Below are 9,951 nucleotides of genomic sequence, written 5' to 3'. Positions count from 1 at the left end.
ATCGTTACCATAGATTAGTTGACTTACTATGAGCTGGCATCTGTGACGTCCCTCGAGTCCATTATCCCATTAGTGTTAGATAAGAATTCTTCAACTCCTCTCGCTGGTGTTTCACTGAGATTCTATAAAGATTCCTCATTGTTGGGTTCTTTCCATGGTCCTCCCCCTCTCATCTTAGAGCCTAAATCTTTCAGCATCATAGGTTGTCCTCAAGTAGTCTGGTATATTCGATCCACAATGAGCTCCTCCACACCGTGTGGTTACCATCCCAGTCGAGCCATCCAGATCCACCCCCGAGGACCTCCTCCATTTATGGGTGCCTCTCCTATCTTCCCCCAGGAACTCTTCCTCCAGGTCTCAACCATCTAGTTGTTGTTCCGTCGGGACATTACCTTCCAGGCCAGACACCTTTCTTATTTCCCCCTCTTGTAATATTTTATGTCCCTGTCATGGCTTCGTTGGTCCTTCCTAACATGACTTTAGGGATCCCCGTATGGTACATTGATCCCCCTGCAAGAATTCTTCTTGGTCAGCTAAGACCTTATTGTGCTTTGACCGTGGTTCCACTGGTTCCTACGACCTTTACCACTACTTTAGTTCCATCACAACCTCAAGAGAAACCCACTCCTATTGCGAAAGCATCTCGACAGTGGGGAAAAGCTAGGAGGAAAGAACCTAAGGACAAGGCTGTTATAGACATTTTTGTGCCTCGCAGCATGGAGCATGAAATGTCAATAATTACAGGGATCCTTAGTCCCTAAACATGTTGTTCTTACCCCTAGAAGAACAAGGTCAGCAAACCACAGCACTTCCCATCAGTTCTCCACCTGAAAAAACACTCAAAACAGGCTATTTTTGGATCATGTCAGCTGCTCCACTGAGCAACTGCGCTGAATGTCAACTGCTCCTCCTTGTACCTGCGCTGAAAGTCAAAACCAATGAAGGCTACCTGCGCTGGGCGAGATTGGCCAAGTGGCACAGTCATTCTGCAAGGTGTCAACTGCCCAGGAAGCTTCCAAACTGACACTTGGTTCAAGGAATTCGCCCTGTGATGAGTAAGAGGTACTTGATCTCCATGTGTAAGCAAGGATCTCCAAGTGGACTCAAGAACTAAAGTTTAACTAAAGTGGGAGAGGACACTAGTCAGCTTTATGCCAGCCTCAAGCTGACTCATCCTTTCTCCAAATCTCCTATATATAGAGCTCTTCTATGAGGTCTAAGGAGGCTGGAATTTTGTGTAAAGCAAGGAAGTGCTGTTGGTTTACAGTTAGAGCTATTGGGCGATTGCTTTTATAGAGGTGAAGAGGAGATTTCTTGCTGCTGGGGAGGTGCTGCTGGATTGGAGCCATTGATGGTTGTAATCTCCTCAGAACCCTTTTACTTCTATCAATAAAGCTTTGAATGTTCTCCTATATACTTGTATTGCATTGATGTATTGTATTTACTTGTATATCTGATTCACTCTAATCCATGCATCAGTTATGAGTACATGTTTCTTGTAGTTTCCCTCTCTTGTTTGTGCAGGATCTGTGTGTAGCTGGGCCCGCAAAGAGAGCAAGGAGCTGGGAACAAGAGACAAAGAGAGAGGACAGGATCGACAAAAGCGAAAGACACCGGTTGGTTAATCTTTTCTTCCTTCTTTGTACTTTCATAAAGGAAAATACCAAAGCTTTACTTTCAGTTGTTGCTAAGGACTGTCACCCTTAGAGTAGGGATAGGGTCATCCGAGTCGGATACTTTTCCCCACAACAAACTGGCGACTCCACTGGGGATGAAGTATCTTGTTGGTGTTTGTAGTATCTTTTCTATTCATTTCCTGAAGAAAAGAGTACCAAATCGAAAAGCTTTTGACTATATCAAAAGCGAAGTAGAGGGGCTGCTACTCTTGCTCATTTTCTGAGCAGATTCATGATTTGAAGAGCTGATCTACAAAAGACTCTTGTACTCTTTGTGATAGCTTTTCATCCTCTTGATCATCCCTTAGCCTGTACTTGACCTATAGCTTTTTATTTCAGCAAAAACAGTGCATTTTTGAGCTTTTTATGACCTGGAAATCCTTGTGAACGCAACTCTCGTGTCTCAGTGCAGGCTGTCCACAGGCAGTCTGCATTTCAGTGCAGGTACTCCCTTCGGGAACTGCACTGAGAGTCAATTTGATAGACCAGATCCTGCGCTGACCCAGTTAGGCTATGTCTTCCTGAGGTTTCCCACTGTGTCTTAGCCCTGTTTTCACTGATTTTTGCTGCTGATTGCTGGTCATTGTACTTGCTGTAAACCAACTTTCCTTGACATTATTCCGCCTCAGTTGTGTGATGAAACTGTGAGTGTTCTTTCAGTATTTCTTGCTTCAGTTACAGTTTCCCATTGTGAAAAGCGAACCAGTATAGCGGTGACCTCTTAGATCCTGAACTGTAAAAAGTGTCTTTGTGATCTTAAGAGCTAGTTTTATTACTGTTCATGGCTGTTTGAGTTTGTTTGTTTTTCATTTTATGGTTTGAATCTATACATTTCCAGTGTCTAAACAAGTCGATCTTAAGGAGTCTTTTGATTTTGGACAAACTTGTTTATTTTTCGCTTGAAATTAGATTCAAAAGTCATACAACAGTTTTCCTTTCTGTCTTACATCAACATTAAGGATAACGAAAAGAAATACATGCATTGTGCATATTTGCATTTGACTGTGTGCTTGACGATTTAGGAAAATTTGCATTTTAGTGTGTGTTCTATGATCTGTGCGAAAAGTTGTGTCTTTCTTTTCCCTCAGTAGATTAAGGTTTTCAAAGTTGAAAGATTGAAAAGTTTTGCTTCTCATCTTAGATTGCATTTAGGAAGTTGTATATATACATCTCGTGGTGATCCTTAAAGGCAAACTGCTAAGCAAGATCAACATTAAAATAAATCCAATTTACATAACAACGCTTTGTAACATAACGCAAACATCTAGAGGTCTAGGTAGAGACGTGTTCCGGCGTCGTTAAACGTAGTGACTGTCGATCTCTACGAAGGTGGGTGATTCCTCCTGAGAGTCGGTGGCACTAATACGGACTTGTGCTCCCGCGTACCGTCGCGTATATTGGGAGACCCCTATAGGCATTTATCCTTTATCCTTAGGAAGCCGTGTCGGCCGCCCTACTGATCGCGATGCAGTGAACACAGCATTCACGAAGATCGACCACCCGTATCGTAAAACGTATTCTGTGGTTTCGCGAAAGGTTTGGCACACCCTCTGCCTAGATCTCCAGAGCAGTTTATTTTGGCCTTTTTCAAACTCTATAACTGAAAAAGTCCAACCGAGCATTTGTCACTTCGGGCTCGTTAATACATCGAAGTCGACTAGAGTCATCTTTAGCTTTTTCTCGACTCTTAAAACATGAAAAAGCAAGTTTGTGTCTAAAAGCGTCGTTAATAAAATTTATTTTAAGCGGAACATAATCACCTGTTATTCCCACGTTGATCTTTCAGTTGAAAAATATGGAGCCCGCCAACCAAGTAAGTAACCTTGGCGGAAGTCCAAATCCCTTCCCCTCTTGGGGAGATGTTGGTGCGCCTCATATGGCAACATTGTCACTTCCAGGATTGACAATCGGCCTACCTGTATGGCTCTTTTCAACTAATGTAGTCCAGATCGCCACTAATCCTGAGCAGTCGAATCAACAGTCAGAACAATCTAGAACTACCCACCAGCCTTCCACTTCTTACGATACTTCCTCTGATCCTTCATCTTCGCAAGGTAGAGCTGGCAAGAGTCAGCCTCCCAAGGAGAAGAAGGAAAAGAAGAAGAGAGAAAAGAAGCAGAAGGAGCCTCTGGCGAAGGCGACTGGGGGCAAGCAGAAGAAAGCTAACAAAAACCCACACACTGCACCGACCGGGCCTAAATCGCCATGTGTCATTTGCAAAGGGATCCACTTCCATCGTGATTGTCCTTGTATTCCCCGGATACTAAGGGACTGGTCCCCAAGGTTGCACAATCCGGTAGCATCAACCTCTGGTTGTCATGTTGATTGCAGTCCGTCAACTAACGAGAGTGAAGGACGAAGAAGGGGACCAAGATCACCCTGTCTATTGTGTGAAGGCAATCATGCCATCCACAAATGTCCATTCTTAGATGAGGCAAAGAGAGTTTTGGAAGATCGCCCGGTTTCACCGTTGCGACTTCCTCCTGGATACCAAAAACTTGCGCCTAATCCCTCGATAGTTGAAAATCCAGTTGACCCGCTCAAGTGGTCAGCTGAAGTGTCGGTCATTGAGAATGAACCTACTGAATCCAGACCAGACGAAAGTCTAAAGGTCGAAACGGCAGTTGACCCGGTTCTTCCTTCAGAGGTTTTATCGTCCAATGACTCCGTCATTGAAGACCCGTCTTCAAATGACACCGTCGCCGAAGAGTCAGCTTCATGCGACACCCTCACTGAAGAGAATAAGGATGACACCATCCAAGTTCTTTTCATCAGCACCGACTCTGATGAGCGTCAGGGCAATGCGCCCATTCCTTTATCGCAGGAAGGAACATCATCAGGGTCATACTCGGCCGTATATTCGGTCCCACCACCAAGCAACCTGGTTGTATCCTTTGATTGGAATCAACTAGGCAGACCCCGGTTACCAGCCAGTATACCATTCAGAATCATTGTCCAGATCTATAGAATGATTATGGCTGGTACTATCATTGATGAAGGGGCGTCTGTGAGTATCCTTTCCTCTATTGCTTGGAAAGCACTGGGTTCCCCAGCGCTTTTACCTGAGTTAAGAAATCTCTCAGGTTTTGATAAAGGAACCAGTCGACCATTAGGGATCCTCCCCAATGTGCCTGTTACATTGAAAGGGAAGACCGTCAATTTGAACGTGATGGTCGTCCAGGGACCCTTGGATTATAACCTACTCCTTGGACGTGACTATATTTATTGCATGGGAGCGATAGTCTCCTCACTCTTTAGAGTAATGTGTTTTCCACACGAAGGAAGGGTGGTCAAGCTCGTAGACCAACTTTCGTTTCCGGGATCTCGCATCGCAAATAGTCAAATACCATTCCTAAATGGTCTGTTCACTCAGGATTCGCCTCCACCCCCAGTCCTCCTTCCCGATGAGTGCGAGTGATTCGGGAAGAAAGACTGGAACCCAGGGGGCATGCACCCTGGTCTGCTTCGGGCAGAAGAAACCCTGGGTATAAGGTAGAATTTCCGCAGAAGAATGGACTAGTCTGTACCCCGTCCGGCGGTGGAAGAGGGGTTGTTCTAGAATAATATTATTTTGTCAAAGTTATGCGAGTGAGATAATCAGCTTCTCGCTCCCCTTGTCTAGATAATCAGGATACCAAGGAAGGGGACCATTTGCGGTAGCAAGTAGTAACCATCTTTGAAGACAAGCCTCACCCATTAAAACATATGTTTTGAAGGATAAGTAGGGGCAGCCTCCAAAGAAAGAGATTCTATTGCTGCAACAGGTGGTCGCCATCTTTAGTAACCTGATGATAGACATCGCCGAAGAAAGAGATTGATTTGCGGCAACGAATAGAACCCTCTTCGGATAATAAGAAAGAGGCAAGCCTCCCTCAATAATACCATTGTTTTGTCTTTGAGTAGTGTTCTTCTCTTGTCACAAATAGCTGTTCGTTAAAAGTTGGGCCGACGGGAAGCCTGAGTATCGCATAAGACCCCTTAAAATAACGAGAAGACTAGTATCGTTAACGTTAGATTGGCAAGATGACAAGTAGCTCTGAACACCCAAAGAGAAGCAGAGGTAGGGGAGAGGAGGGGCAGCCTCGAAATTCTATCCTATGTCTGGGGGCATGCGAACTTTTGGAATGTGAGCGAGGGACGACTATTTATTTTTTTTAAATTTTTAGGTCCTCCCTTTAAACCTGTAGGTCTAACCCTTTAAACTCATAGGATTAGCCGATTCCGACCTTGCATGAAGAAAGTCTGTGGGGCAAAGGTAAAAACTTGCCAAAATTGGAGCATAGCTTCGTGAGATAAAGCTCCTTAAAAAGTAGCTATCTCACAGGAAGCGTTCTTATTCTATGACTGGTATATCGAGCAGTTTTAGCACATAGTTCATGCTCGTTAAAAAATAAACGCAAGATCCGAGCAGTTTTAGCGCATAGTTCATGCTCGTTAAAAAATAAACATAAGTTTATGAGCAGGCTTTCCTTTAGAGTTCAAGCTCATTCAGAAAAAATGAACCGGTAAATACCCTTCTTTGATCGTAAATTCATCAGCCATAAAAGCCTTGGTCGTGTTTGTGCACCGTCACCTCCACCGTCATTTGGCCGATCATTCACTTCCATTTGTGTGTTTACCCTTTTTGAGGAACATCTGCGAAGAGTGATTTCACTTAGCCATCCTTGTGACACTGCCGTGATTGGAATATTCCAACTTGTACCTGGAATCAGTTGCTATCCCTGTTTATCACTCGTTCCTCAAAAGACGAGTCTTCTTTGAGCTCTTTTCACTGACTCGTAAAATATGAAAATTTTGCCGAGTTTTGGCCTTCCAGCTCGTTAAAGCGACCGGAAGAGCTATCCATCCTCTAGATTTTAATCTTTTTGGACCTGAGGGATTATTGCACAAAAAGATCGAGCGCTTGTTTTGTTCGGCTCGTTAAAGCAATCGAAAATTCATCCCTTCTGTATTGTTTTATACTTTTTCGGACTTAAGGGATTAAATGACGAAAAAGGAATTTTGGAGTTGACTTTATGTACCTTTTCAGACTCTCTAAAAATGAAAAAGACCGAGTTATCCTTGTCGTTAGACTCGTTAAATTCGTTAAATAGCGACAAACTTGTCTTTAGACGAGAACGAGTTTCCCTATCGCTAAGCTCGTTAAATCATAGCGATGGGCTTGCCCGAAGGGCAGGTTATAGAACAAGCATATGTTATCCTCCTCAAGCTTGACAAAAATAAAGAGGTACTGGTCAGAAATGACTGGGGAAAAATTGGGAGAACATCAAAGCTTAACGGTAGCAAGTCGCTCTTGAACATGACACTTTTCTTCCGTACCACATCGGGTTGGGTTGTTTCATTCACCGGTCTCATCACCATGGTCTTCGCCAAACCATCCACATTTTGGGGTAATGCTACCGATCCATCGCATCAGGGTCGTTATATGTTCAAGAGAGGTCATTCTGAAAGTGTCAACCGTGTCCCATCCACTGCCATACATTATCCTTCATCCATTCATGATCGCCACCCTGAATCATATGTCACAGTTTGTTTTCACCTCCACTAAAATCATTAGCTCCGTTCCGTGTCATTGATGTGGGATTCATTAAGGCCCTCCTTTGACGGATCGCTTCTTGTCGACTTCAGCTCATTATCCAAGGAGTTGATCTAGGAACAACCCCATCAGTACTTTGAAGCTTGCATGCCTCAATGGCAAGTTTCTCACTTCCGGCGACAGGTATACATCAATGACCTTCGACCAGAAGATTTTGCGTGGTGTTCAACGCCAAGTCCTTTATTCACGCCACGTGAATTGTACTGCGGTACCTTGAGGGTCATTATCATTATCGGTGATTCCTCTCACGCTTGTTAACGGTTTTCATCATTGACTGGTAATCAAGCGATGTCTTTCCATGTTCGACTTCATCGAAATTCTCACATGGATCGACTTGTACTTAGAGTGAAGATCGAACGAGTTTGAAGACCCCGGATCTAGTTTCATCCATCCGGGCTGCGATACATATTCAGGAAATATAAAAGCATTTGTCATGTACATCATTGCAGCAGATGATCATCCTACTCAAAGGATGATAATTCCAGCAGAGAATTATCAGTCTACCACCAGACGATCATCTGTTCTATGTACCAAAATGTATTTATAAAGCTGAGCATGGGAATGCCTGCCTCAGCTAGATCATGAAAACAGAATGAAAAATAATGTATTGTATTACAGGGCGCCTCCTCAGCACTGGAATGAACTTCGAACCCTCTAGATAAAGCATTTCACGCGATAAACAGCCTCATACTTTAGGGGGCAACTGTTATAGACATTTTTGTGCCTCGCAACATGGAGCATGAAATGTCAATAATTACAGGGATCCTCAGTCCCTAAACATGTTGTTCTTACCCCTAGAAGAACAAGGTCAGCAAACCACAGCACTTCCCATCAGTTCTCCACCTGAAAAAACACTCAAAACAGGCTATTTTTGGATCATGTCAGCTGCTCCACTGAGCAACTGCGCTGAATGTCAACTGCTCCTCCTTGTACCTGCGCTGAAAGTCAAAACCAATGAAGGCTACCTGCGCTGGGCGAGATTGGCCAAGTGGCACAGTCATTCTGCAAGGTGTCAACTGCCCAGGAAGCTTCCAAACTGACACTTGGTTCAAGGAATTCGCCCTGTGATGAGTAAGAGGTACTTGATCTCCATGTGTAAGCAAGGATCTCCAAGTGGACTCAAGAACTGAAGTTTAACTAAAGTGGGAGAGGACACTAGTCAGCTTTATTCCAGCCTCAAGCTGACTCATCCTTTCTCCAAATCTCCTATATATAGAGCTCTTCTATGAGGTCTAAGGAGGCTGGAATTTTGTGTAAAGCAAGGAAGTGCTGTTGGTTTACAGTTAGAGCTATTGGGCGATTGCTTTTATAGAGGTGAAGAGGAGATTTCTTGCTGCTGGGGAGGTGCTGCTGGATTGGAGCCATTGATGGTTGTAATCTCCTCAGAACCCTTTTACTTCTATCAATAAAGCTTTGAATGTTCTCCTATATACTTATATTGCATTGATGTATTGTATTTACTTGTATATCTGATTCACTCTAATCCATGCATCAGTTATGAGTACATGTTTCTTGTAGTTTCCCTCTCTTGTTTGTGCAGGATCTGTGTGTAGCTGGGCCGGCAAAGAGAGCAAGGAGCTGGGAACAAGAGGCAAAGAGAGAGGACAGGATCGACAAAAGCGAAAGACACCAGTTGGTTAATCTTTTCTTCCTTCTCTGTACTTTCATAAAGGAAAATACCAAAGCTTTACTTTCAGTTGTTGCTAAGGACTGTCACCCTTAGAGTAGGGATAGGGTCATCCGAGTCGGATACTTTTCCCCACAACAAAGGCTCCCCAACCTCCCCCAGTCCCCAAGGCCCCAAAGTCATCACCTCCATGCTCTTTGTGTAAAGTTGTGGGGCACATGACCAATAATTGTCCTGAGCTTCCTCGTCTCAAACCTTTGGTTCATGAAACATTCCCTGAGTCAAATATCCCTAAATTCCATGTTAACTTACCGGGTCCACCCAAGAAACTCAGAACGTTACACAAGAATCACCCTTGTGCCCTGTGTGATCATCATGGTGACTACTCCCATTGTTGCCCTCATCTCAACGAATTTTGTGATTTCCTTAAGGCACTTCGCAAATACGAGACCACTCATAATGGATCACCCTCTCCTCTTCCTGTGGATTTTTGTACCAATAGTAAACCAGAATAGGGGGAATCTAGTCCCACCATCATGGTCCCTTCCCCAGATGTTGAGATGATGGACACCACGGGCCATATCCTTTACCCGTCGTCATCCTTGAGTTCCTCGTAGGCAATCCTTTTTGAGGTTTCTGAGTGTGCTTCTATTCAACCTCTTTCGACAGAATCCCAGGTCTCAACATGCATAGATCCTTCATCTACTATCTTGTCATCTACCATTCCATATGATGTGTATGTGAACCTTCTTTCTCAGGTTGATGCACTAAGTACCGGGCCACATGATGTAGTCAATATTCCTCTTGTCTGCTCATCTTCCATTTTGATGAGGACATCATGGAAGCTATGTATACCCCTAATTAACCTTGCACTTAGGTAAGGGGGAATATTTTTTGGAGGATTCTAAAGGCCATTTCCTTCCTAATAATCCCAATGCAATCTACCTAAAGAAATTTTTCTCATAGCTTATCTCTTTGATTTGCATGTCTTTATTTCTGTCATGAAGTTAGGTCAGATGCATCATCTCATCTATCATCTTTTCCACCTTTCA

Source organism: Pinus tabuliformis, chromosome 1_1, assembly GCF_031772625.1.
Source record: "Pinus tabuliformis cultivar Carrire ecotype Pingquan chromosome 1_1, CPIR1, whole genome shotgun sequence".
Classification (NCBI taxonomy): Eukaryota; Viridiplantae; Streptophyta; class Pinopsida; order Pinales; family Pinaceae; genus Pinus; species Pinus tabuliformis.
The sequence above is the reverse complement of the archived record's forward strand: the minus strand, read 5'-3'. Positions refer to the sequence as shown.